Genomic DNA, 12,838 nt, shown 5'->3' on the forward strand with positions numbered 1-12,838 from the left:
GTAAACTTGCCCAAGGATGAGAGGTAAAGCGGCTATCCCTATAAAAAACAATTGATAAAGGAATTCCATGTAATGAAACTATTTCATTTACATACAACTTAGCTAATTGTTCCATACAGAAAGTTTCCTTCATTGGTAGGAAATGAGCTGACTTAGTTAGCCTATCTATAATCACCCAGATTGTATCATTACCTTTTCTTGTTTTGGGTAATTTGGTAACAAAATCCGTTGTCATCAATTCCCATTTCCACACTGGCATTTCTAACTGCTGCAATAAACCTAAGGGTTTCTTGTGTTTAGCTCTTACTTGTGAACAAGTTAAACATTTAGAAACGTAAGCTGCTATATCCTTTTTCATTCCTATTTACCAAAAATCCTTTCTTAAATCCTGATACATCTTATCACTTCCAGGATGCATCGTATACTTAGACTTATGGGCTTCTTCTAGTATATGCTGGCTTAGGTTTCCTAATTTAGTTATCCACATTCTCTTCTTATGGAATCTCCAAATTCCATCTGTTCCTTGTTCTAATTCCTTAATCATTCCTTTCAGATTTTCAATATCGTCCTTGATTACTAATTCTTGTGCTTTTCTAATCTGTTCATTTAAATCTATTTGTAGATTTAGTTTAAGAGAACACACTCTTTTTTTGGCTTTTCATGATACTTTTGACTTAAAGCATCAGCTACTACATTTGCCTTTCCTGCATGATACTAAATATTACAATCATAATCACTAAGGATTTCCATCCAGTGTCTTTGCCTCGTATTCAGTTCCTTTTGCCCAAAAACATACCTTAAACTCTTATGGTCGGTGAAAATGGTAAACTTACTACCGTAAAGGTAATGTCTTCAAATTTTCACGGCAAAAATTATAGCTCCTAATTCCAAATCATAGGTTGAATAGTTCTCTTCATGATTCTTAAGTTGTCTAGATGCATAAGCTATAACCTTTTGACGTTGCATCAATACACATCTATAATCTAACTTAGAAGCGTCACAATAGACTACAAAGTCTTTAGTTCCTTCTGGTAACGCTAGTATAGGTGCATGGGTTAGTCTTTGCTTAAGAATTCTAAAGGCTTCTTCTTGTTTTGGTCCCCATTCAAACTTAACAGATTTACATGTTAGCTTAGTTAAGGGAATGGCTATTCTAGTAAAATCTTGAATAAATCTTCTATAATAACCGGCCAATCCTAAGAAACTTCTAACCTCGGTTGGTAATTCAGGGGTTTTCCATTTAGTTATCGCCTCGATCTTGGTGGGATCCACATGAATTCCTTCATGATTAACTAAATGTCCAAGAAACTGTACCTGTTCTAACCAAAACTCGCACTTTGAAAACTTTGCATAAAGTTTTTCTTTTCTCAGTAAACTTAGAAGTGCGTGCAAATGTTTTGCATGCTCCTCTTTACTCTTAGAGTAAATGAGAATATCATCTATAAAGACAATTATGAATTTATCCAAATATGGCTTACATATTCGGTTCATCATGTCCATAAATGCAGCTGGGGTATTGGTTAAACCAAATGGCATTACAGTAAATTCATAATGGCCATACCTTGTTCTAAATACGGTCTTAGGATTGTCCTCTTCCTGTACCTTTAATTGATGATATCCTGACCGTAAATTGATTTTTGAGAAAAAATCAAGCTCCAAACAGATCATTGATTCTTGGTAATGGATACCAATTTTTAATCGTGAATTTGTTCAACTCACGGTAGTCAATGCACATACGCATTGATCCGTCTTTCTTCTTAACAAACAAAATCGGTGCTCCCCATGGCGATGAACTTGGTTGTATGAATCCTTTCTCCAGTAGTTCGTCTAACTGTTTCTTCAATTCCTACATTTCTGCGGGTGCCAAACAGTAAGGTGCTTTGGCAATTGGTGTTGTTCCTGGTAGTAGATGAATTCTGAATTCAACTTCTTTGTCTGGCGGTAATCCTGGTAATTCTTCTGGAAACACATCTGGAAACTGAGATACTACTGGAATATCTTTCGGTTCTTTTCCTTTAGTGTTAGTGATTATGGAAATCAAATAAACTAATGACCCTTTTCTTATATAACTTGCTGTTTTCATTACAGAGATGAATTTTGTAGATCTAGATGGCTTATTTCCTTTAATTGTGATCTTTTCACCCTTTGTTGAATTTACTTGGATTGACTTTTGATCAAATAAAATACTGGCTTTATTGGCTATTAGCCAATCCATTCCTAATACAACATCAAATCCTGCCAGATTCATTGGGTAAAGGTTTGCAATAAACTTTTGATTTAAAAATTCTATTCTTGCTCCCTGCAAGATTTCAGAAATCCTAATAGTTTCCCCATTTGCTGTTTCTACTAGACATTCTTGTGGGAGTTTAGTTAATGGTTGATTGAGAAGTTTGCAAAATGAAGTATTAATAAAACTTTGGTTCGCACCAGAGTCAATAATACTTTAGCAAAAATATCACTGACTAAAAACGTACCGGCTATGACGTCCGGAATCATCTTGGCTTCTTCTGCAGTCAGAACAAATGCTCTAGCATTTTTGGTAGTCTTATTGCCCATGGCTGTTGGACAATTCGGCTTGATATGACCTTTTTCTCCACAGTTGAAGCACATTCCAATATTGTTGGTGCAGTTGTCTGTCGACTACATCTTCGTTCGTGTCTTAGAATGATAGAATGATAAAGAGAGAGAAGCCCAAAGACTGATCAAGACTGAAGAACTGAAGACAGCATGGTGTGACTCGATAGTCGACTCCATCAACATCTGAGGGGGAGTCTGTTGGTGCACTACATCTGCTGATTACGTCTTGTATCGAGTCAATGTCTTAGAACGTTAGATCTGGGCACGTAATACTAGAAATAGTGAAAATGTATAGGTTTTAGATGATTGGACCGCTTTTAGAGTCAAATTAGATAGTTGGGCCGCTCATTAGTCAGTTAGATACATGGACCGCTCGAATGGTCATGTTCTGGACCGCTTTTATGACAAGATGTTAGAACCGCTCGAGTAACATGTATGGGCCGCTTATTGGGCCTGTCCAATAAGCGGTTCCCAATCTCTATAAATAGCCTGATGAGCGATCTCAGTTGTAGCGTTGCGTAGAAATCGTGCCGAAGCTCTGCCGGTGTGAGATTTGAGCTGTAAACGTTTGAAATCAATAAACAAGTAGTTAAAGTGATTTGCCTGCTGTTTCTACCTTAGTTTCTTGTTATTCCGCACCTGAAACCAAGGAGAAAGCCTCTGAAACCAAGAGAGAGAAGCCCAAAGACAGATCAAGACTGAAGAACTGAAGACAGCATGGTGTGACTCGATAGTCGACTCCATCAACATCTGAGGGGGAGTCTGTTGGTGCACTACATCTGCTGATTACGTCTTGTATCGAGTCAATGTCTTAGAACGTTAGATCTTGGCACGTAATACTAGAAATAGTGAAAATGTATAGGTTTTAGATGATTGGACCGCTTTTAGAGTCAAATTAGATAGTTGGGCCGCTCATTAGTCAGTTAGATACATGGACCGCTCGAATGGTCATGTTCTGGACCGCTTTTATGACAAGATGTTAGAACCGCTCGAGTAACATGTATGGGCCGCTTATTGGGCCTGTCTAATAAGCGGTTCCCAATCTCTATAAATAGCCTGATGAGCGATCTCAGTTGTAACATTGCGTAGAAATCGTGCCGAAGCTCTGCCGTTGTGAGATTTGAGCTGTAAACGTTTGAAATCAATAAACAAGTAGTTAAAGTGATTTGCCTGCTGTTTCTACCTTAGTTTCTTGTTATTCCGCACCTGAAACCAAGAAGAAAGCCTCTGAACGACTCGTTCGGGTCATCAAACGATCCTACAAATATTAGGTTTCTTCCTACAGTCTTCTTCCTTGTGTCCTAGTGTCTTGCAGAAGTTGCAGAAGGTGGAGCATTTTCCTGAATGCTTTTTCTTGCAGGCTTTGTAGTAAGGTGCAGAGGTAGAACCTACATTTTTCCCGTGGTTGGAATTTCCATAACGAAATTCTTGGGTAAGTCTTTGAGCTAGGTTTCTCCTCTGGTCTTCTTCTCGTGTACGCACTAATTCATCTGTCAAGGTGTTTGCTAGTTCTACAGCTTCTTCTATGGTTTGAGGTCTAGCTGCCTTGACTACATGTCTAATCTCACTGATTAATCCCCAGATATAACGGGAGATTAATACGGGTTCAGGTGATGCAAGGGTTGGCACCATTCTAGCATATTCAAAGAATAATGTAGTGTACCCCTTACTATCCACTCCAGTCATTCTAAGGTTTAAGAACTTATTTGCTATCTGTTCTTTTTCATTGGGAGAGCAGAATTTCCTTTCCATTATGCTTTTAAATTCCTCCCATTCCATATTTTACACCCTATCACTTCCCCTAGACTGGGGGATAGTGTTCCACCATTCTAAGGCTAAGTTGTTAAACAGATTGGAAGCAAACATTATCTTATCCTCTTCCGAACACTTGCTTGTTTTTAAGACAACCTCAGCTTTTTCTATCCAGCGTAGAGCTGCAACGGCCCCTTCATTGCCCGAGAATTCCTTTGGTTTACAAGATCAGAATTCTTTATAAGAACAACCATAAGATATGGTTCTTCTTCTTTTGGGAATGGGCACTTGAAGTACGGGTCCATTGTTTACGCTGTGTTCAGGTTCAGTTGGTCGTTTACTGCTATGATTACTTTTATTATCCGTTTCCCTAAATGTTTTGATAATATATGGCATTGCATCTATTATCCCTTGTGCCACTATGTGTTGGATGGCACTGTTATCCACTGGGTTTCCATTATTATCATGGTTTGGGTTGTCGTTGTTATTCTGGTTATTGTCATTCTGGTTTTCCTGGTTCACTTCATTGTCCATCTGAATTTTAAACATTTGCCAATTATTAATATCACAAGATAACATTTAATGCAAATAATCACACAACACGTATATTGATCAAAATCGTCGAGCATTGCGACTTGCTCTTTCTTATATTTATAGTATGCATATAATATAAACTGATACTAGAATTTAAAATTACAATACTAATGCATCCATAACTATCGTCTAGATTTTTTTTTCAACATACACACATATTATATATATATATATATTACTACTTCCTCCATCACTGATATGGGTTCATCCAGAACTCCATATTATGCTCGTTATACTTCCAGACGAGTCATTCTCCAACCTGCCTCATCCTCTCGCTACTTTCTAAGATTTCCTCACTGAAGGTTCGGAGTTCTTGCACATTTTCTGCACCAATTGGGGGTGCAGGTGCGGGTGCTGGGTTTGGGAACTGGGGCATGGGTTCCTGGTATAGGTATGGATTCTCTAAAATTTCCCTGATGTATTATCGTTATCATAGTAGGGATCTAGAGGGTCCAAACCTGGGTAGGCTGCCAGGTTCAGCATGGGTTCATCTTCTGGTATTGTGTAGCGTTGCTGGTAATCCCTATGTTCGTCTAACCACGAGTCATAGTCTGGGTCTAAGGGATTGGGTGCTGGTACTCTAGGTATCTCTGCTGGATCAAAATCATGCATTTGGATTTGATTTTCTGGGTTGTTCTCAATTTCCATTGGCTGGGTGGGAAACAGTGGTAATGGTTGGGGTGCTATGAGTTAGTCTAGGCTAGGGTCGGCAGCTGTGGTTGTCAGGATATGGAAATTTGCTAAACTTCTATTGAGCATATCCTGGGTGTGGGCATCTGTTTCTCTCTTAGCGGCTGCTACAGCACGCTGTTGTTGTAACTTTTTCATTCTCTTCCTACGTTCATGCGCTCCTCTACTGAACCATCCGATATTTTTAAGAGGGAATGGCTCTTTAGACTGAGCCTTAAACACGAATATCCCATCTTCAAATTGTCAGCTGAATACCCTGAGATGGCAGGCTGTGAAGAGGTGCCTTCGCTCCTAGGTGAGCTGGACAACTGACGGTAGGCGTCCGAAGGTCCTTGGTCACTCATACTGTAAACTAACAAATAGTCAAATAACACACAACAATAAAATACAAATATGCACGTAGTTCCGTAGAAAATTTCCTAACATATTGAATAATATCTTGGTGTTAGCAGAACACTTCTGTGGCTGAATCAGTGGCTTAGCTCTGATACCATCTTCTGTCGCAACCCCCGTCCCCTAACAGCCGGGGAACGGGCGACTGCGGCCAGTTTCGGTGGTATCGGTGTTTATCATTTTGGCAACGGAAATCACATCAGGATCGTAGTTAGGAAATATTTTATCAGAGTAAAATACCACACTTTTCATAGGGATAAACCCTATTTTAATTAACAAAAACATCTCTTTGTTTTAGGTAACGTTATAGCCACTTTTCCAAGCCTTCAGTGCTGTCCAACTGGCTTCTATTTGGCTTTCACATTTTGTTACCTGAAACGCGTTTAAAAACATTTTGTCAGTGGGAAATGCTGGTGAGTGAATCTCAGTTTAATCAAGTTAAGTAAAAACCATTGTATAGTATTGAGGGCGGTCGCGCAATTACATTTGTTTCCATCTACTTTAATTACCACCCACGGTACTGTCAACCTGACTTGTGGTCATATTACTACTCACTGTAACACCCCCAAAATACCACCTGCGGAAACCCCCGCTTAGGCGTGTTACACATCAGAGTCTGAGCCACCAATCACATTGAACCAATAGAAAATACTTAATAAAACATGTTATCAAACCAATAATGTCGAGTAGCGGAAGCATATAATAAATTATTTTGTAATCGTTTCATAATAATTCAAAACCAAAGTGTCAATACTAGCAATCTCATAGCTTCGATCCATGACAACTCCAGCACTCCCAGATAGCAAGTCCACGCTCCACAGTTAACGACCTACAAGCATGCAACAAGTGTGTCAGACTACGCTGGTGAGTTCAAGGTGTTGCTTACGTGGGAAGTTACCAGATATTAGTTAAGTCAACTCGTTGTATGTTTCTGATATCGTTGTTAATTCGTTTGTTGTACCGTATGCAGCGTCAATGATGGGAATGCCTAACCCCAATGCCCTACAGGCATTGGTCAAGTCAAGGTATCAAACAACCTTGACAAACTGTAGGAGGTCTTATATCCGCGTTACAAGTTGTCCCAGTAATTAGTTCACGCCCGTCCTTACGGCCCGGTGTGAGGGTGCCAAACCTAATAGCGCTATCAACTAATTACCCCATTGCCCTACAGGCAATCCGGTAAGTGATTGTTTCTATGTTTCAGTTGTTTACCCCAAGTTTCCCTTCCAAATGTTTATCAGTTGTCCCAAACCACCGGGACGCATGCTTGAGAAGATGCAATGAACTCACCTGGGGTTGCTCGGTATGATTCACACAGTTCGATTAAGTTAATAAGCAATCAACCACGTCCTACCAAAGTTATCATACCAATCAGATTCGTATTCAAATACTGCACGTAGGTTCTACACGTATTGTAACAAGTTGTACAAGTATTCAACACCCTATCAACGTAAACAGTCACGTAAACAAGCAAAGTCCAAGTGTTCAGCCCAATCAGTTGGGCTTATGATAGTGTGCAGGCCCAATATCAGCGTGTAAGGTTTCATGGTCTCGAGTCGCAACGAGGAAAGGTCCCGAGTCGCAACCAGCGATCTCGAGTCGCAACCAAAGGCGGTTACGAGTCGCAACGGGACTCGCAACTGGGGTCTCGGCTTGTCATGGTCCGGTTTCGAGTCGCTTCCTGACTCGCAACCGTGGTTTCGGTTCATGCTGTTTGTGTCGGTTTCGAGTCGCAACCGGACTCGCAACCACGGTTTCGAGTTGTGCTGTGTGTGTACAAGTGTGAGGTCTCGAGTCGTAATGGGAGATACCGAGTCGCAACCGTGATGTGTGTAACTAGTTTCCATAATTCTAGCAACAATCACTCCGTAAATTCAGTAAACAGATTAGCAGTTTCACAAATCGGATCAAATCAACAGTTAATCAATAATCCAGAACATTCATAACAACATCAAGAACATTAGTTTACCAATATGCAGAACCTATGATCGGATTCATGTGATTGATCAGTTTATTTACTATCAACAGCCCCAAACCTCATTCCCGAATCATAATATCACAACCGGTTTGTCAAGCCTATTCTATAAACCGTTTAACAACAAAATAATAACTAAGCAATAACATTCAATCCGATGATCATGCATCCATACGACATATAACCAAGTGTAAAACATCATCAATCGATCCAACTAACATGCGGTCCAATCATTAACAAATCAAATAAACACATAATCATGAATATCATACTAACCGAGAAGAGAAGGATTCGGGTTCAAAGCTTTGATGTGACGGGGTGGCTGGCTTCGGTTCCGATTCAGCAGAGATTGATTTTTAGGTGTTTGTGTGTGTTTCTTGGTTGCAAATGATGGGGAGTAGCCCTAATGAATTATTGTAACCGTATAACAAGGGAGTGGGCCGACCCCTACTTGGGCTACTTCCAAGGTCTCGAGTCCAAGTGTGGGCCGAATGGATTGTGTAGGCAAATGGGTCGTGTATTCGGGTTATGTAGCATACAACATATATCACGATTTCACATAAAAGACACATATCATGTTATTCACTAATGTTCACACAATCACATAATGTTACACAAAAACAGGTTCGAAATACGAGTTGTCACAGTATCCCCAACTAAAAGGAAATTTCGTCCCGAAATTTGGTACGCACTCACTAACGTAAGCTATACAGGTTAAAGCTAGGTAGGTTACATCGTTTGCTGGTTTTCCTGGGGTGTCACATCCTCCCCAACTTGAATGGGAATTTCGTCCCGAAATTCGCTAGTTGCCTCAACTCTAGGTTCACTAGGTTCTGCCTGATCTGTGGGAAACAAATGTGGATACTTAAGTTTCATCTGGTCCTCGCGTTCCCACGTGAACTCTGGACCCCGTCTGGAGTTCCAACGAACTCTGACAATCGGTATGCGGCTGTGCTTACGAACTTTGACTTCCCGATCCATGATTTCAATTGGTTCTTCGACAAACTGCAATTTGTCGTCTATCTTTAGTTCTTGGAATGGTACTACTAGTGTTTCGTCAACCAAACACTTCTTTAGCTGTGATACATGAAATACATCATGGACATTACCCAACTCAGCAGGTAATTCCAACCTGTAGGCCACCTTTCCAATCCGTTCTAAAATTTTGAAGGGTCCTACATAACGAGGGTTTAGTTTGCCGCGTTTCCCAAAACGCACCACACCCTTCCAGGGTGAAACCTTTAACATAACGCGGTCATTAACTTCGAATTCCAACGGCTTACTACGCTTGTCAGCGTAGCTTTTCTGACGATCGCGAGCTGCGGCCATACGATTTCTGATCTGCACAATGCTTTCTGATGCTTCAAGGACAAACTCAGGTCCTGTGATCTGACTATCTCCCACCTCATGCCAACAGAGAGGTGAACGGCATTTCCGTCCGTACAGTGCTTCGAACGGAGCTGCCTTAATACTTGAATGGTAGCTGTTGTTGTAGGAGAATTCTATCAACGGTAGGTGTTTCTCCCATCCTTTTCCAAAGTCGAGTACGCATGCTCGAAGCATATCTTCAAGTGTTTGGATGGTGCGCTCGCTTTGACCATCCGTCTGCGGGTGATAAGCGGTACTCATGTCAAGTTGGGAACCAAACGATTTATGCATAGACTGCCATAACTCTGAAGTGAAACGCGGATCACGGTCTGAAATGATAGAAGTTGGCACTCCATGCCTAGCAACCACTTCCTTGAGATACACTGCTGCCAGCTGAGAAAACTTGTCCGTTTCCTTGATTGCTAGGAAGTGTGCTGATTTCGTGAGGCGATCAACAATCACCCAAATAGTGTCATTCCCAGCCTGAGTTCTTGGTAGTCCTGTCACGAAATCCATAGCGATCTGTTCCCGCTTCCATGTGGGTATCTCTGGTTGCTGCAGTAGACCTGAGGGCTTTTGATGTTCTGCTTTGACTTTAGCACAAGTCAAACATTTGCTGACGTAGGTTGCTATATGAGCCTTCATGCTGGGCCACCAGTAAGTAGTTTTCAGGTCGTGGTACATCTTATCTGATCCAGGATGTACGGAGTAACGTGACTTATGTGCCTCTTCCATTACAAGTTCCCGTAAGTTGCCAAAGAGCGGGACCCAAATGCGTCCAGTTACGTAGTAAGCGCCGTCTCCCTTTTGTTCTAGTCGTTGTCTCGAGCCACGTAAAGCTTCAGCTCGAACATTCTCTGGTTTCAACGCTTCTAACTGAGCGTCTCGTATCTGGGAAGGGAGATTGGACTGAATCGTGAGTTGCAATGCTCGCACACGCCTAGGTGCGTTATCCTTCCTGCTGAGGGCGTCGGCTACAACGTTCGCCTTGCCCGGGTGATACTTGATGGCACATTCATAATCGTTCAATAACTCCACCCATCGTCGTTGTCGCATATTCAACTCTTTCTGGTCGAAGATGTGCTGGAGACTCCTATGGTCGGTGTAGATGGTGCATTTGGTACCGTACAGATAGTGTCTCCAAATCTTCAACGCAAACACCACCGCTCCTAGCTCCAAGTCGTGTGTCGTGTAGTTCTTCTCGTGCACCTTCAGTTGTCGAGAAGCATAAGCGATCACCTTCTCGCGTTGCATCAACACGCAACCGAGACCCTGAATTGACGCGTCACAATAAACCACAAAATCTTCGGTGCCCTCTGGCAAAGACAAGATCGGTGCACTGCAAAGTTTCTGTTTTAACATCTGAAAGGCCTCTTCCTGCTTCGTTCCCCACGAGTACGCCGTGTGCTTCTGTGTCAGTGAGGTGAGAGGTTGCGCGATTTTCGAGAAGTCTTTAATAAACCTTCGATAGTATCCGGCGAGACCAAGAAATTGACGTACCTCAGACGGAGTCTTTGGTGCCGCCCAATTCTTAACTGCATCCACCTTCGCAGGGTCCACATGTATCCCTTTCTCGTTAACAACGTGCCCAAGGAAATGCACTTCCCGAATCCAAAAGTCGCACTTAGAAAACTTTGCATACAGTTGTTCCCTCCTCAAGAGTTCCAAGATGAGACGTAGGTGACGCTCGTGATCTTCCTTGTTCTTGGAGTAGACCAAGATGTCGTCGATAAACACTATAACAAACTCGTCGAGATATGGCTTGCACACGCGGTTCATAAGATCCATGAAAACTGCTGGTGCATTGGTCAATCCAAACGGCATGACCAAAAACTCATAGTGCCCGTAGCGCGTTCGAAAGGCTGTCTTGGGAACATCCTCTTCCCTAACCCTTACCTGGTGATAACCCGACCTTAAGTCGATCTTTGAGTAGAAGCTCGACCCTTGCAACTGGTCGAACAAGTCGTCGATACGTGGTAACGGATAGCGGTTCTTAGTGGTCACCTTGTTGAGCTCTCGGTAGTCGATACACATACGGAATGACCCGTCTTTCTTCTTTACGAACAAAACTGGGGCTCCCCAAGGCGAAGAACTGGGTCGAATAAAGCCCCTGTCCAACAACTCCTGCAGTTGATTAGACAGTTCCTGTAACTCTCCTGGTGCTAACCGGTAAGGAGCTCGAGCAATTGGAGCTGCTCCCGGTGCAAGATCAATCTGAAATTCTACCTGACGGTGAGGAGGTAACCCTGGTAGCTCCTCTGGGAATACATCAGCGAACTCTCGCACCACTGGTAGATCCTCAATCTTACTCTCTTCAGACTGAGCGTTGGTAACTAACGCTAACAGTGCAGGATACCCCTTTTGTAGATACTGTTGTGCACGCATGGCCGTGATAATCCCAACCATCGTCCCACTACGATGTCCTTGAACTAACAGTGACTCTCCATCAGGGAGAGGAATACGCAAAATCTTCTCCTTACATAGAATTTCTGCCTGGTGCTTAGACAACCAATCCATGCCTACCACTATGTCAAAACTACCGAGCGTAACGGGAAGGAGGTCAATATCAAACACCTGACCCACGAGATCTAGTTTGCACCCAAAAAGGACGTTCGAGGCTTCTATCGTCTTACCATCTGCTAGTTCTACTACTTGTCTAACCTCTAAAGGTGTTGGGGTTACCCCTAATCGTTGACTAAACTCTAGGGACACGTAACTCCAATCGGCACCCGAATCAAATAATACAGAAGCAATACGATCATTAACAGGAAACGTACCAGTTACAACGTTGCCGTCATTCCTGGCATCCCCTGCTCCAAGCTGAAACACTCTGCCCCGAGCGCCATTACCCCCGTTGTTGCCGTTGTTGTTGTTGTTGTTTCCAGCATTGTTGTTATTTGGGCGGTTGTTGTTGTCGTTGGCGTTCTGGTTTAACTGAGGGCAATCCCGTTTAAAGTGGCCCTCATCCCCACATTGAAAGCACCCCTTCCTGAAACCCTGGTTCTGCTGGGGTGGTTGTCCCTGTTGTCTTTGATTCTGCTGGTTCTGTTGCTGCTGGTGCCTGGGCTGTGAAGCCCTGCAATCCTTGGCCTCATGGCCCACTTTACCGCACCTGCGACACGTGCGACTACATGGCCCGAAATGATGGTAGCCACACTTATTACACTGTGGTTTCTTTCCTGCATACGAGCCCTGACTTTGACCACTACCCTGGCCTTGATTGACGGACGACGACTGGCTGATGTTGCGGTTGCTGTTGTCTGGCCTTTTCTGATTTTGGCCAGCACTGGATGCCTTGTCATAATCACTCCACTTCCGCTTGTTATCATTAGCAGACGCAGTGGCAGTGGGTGTAGCAGCAGCAGTGGCTGAAATGCGCGGAGGTAACGATCCGCTCTCCACCTCTTGATCCACAATCTTGTGAGTCAGACGAACGATCTGTGTCAAATCATTGAGATGGGCTGCAGTGACCAAGCTCTTCACACGCGG

Source organism: Helianthus annuus, chromosome 2 (assembly GCF_002127325.2).
Source record: "Helianthus annuus cultivar XRQ/B chromosome 2, HanXRQr2.0-SUNRISE, whole genome shotgun sequence".
Lineage (NCBI taxonomy): Eukaryota > Viridiplantae > Streptophyta > Magnoliopsida > Asterales > Asteraceae > Helianthus > Helianthus annuus.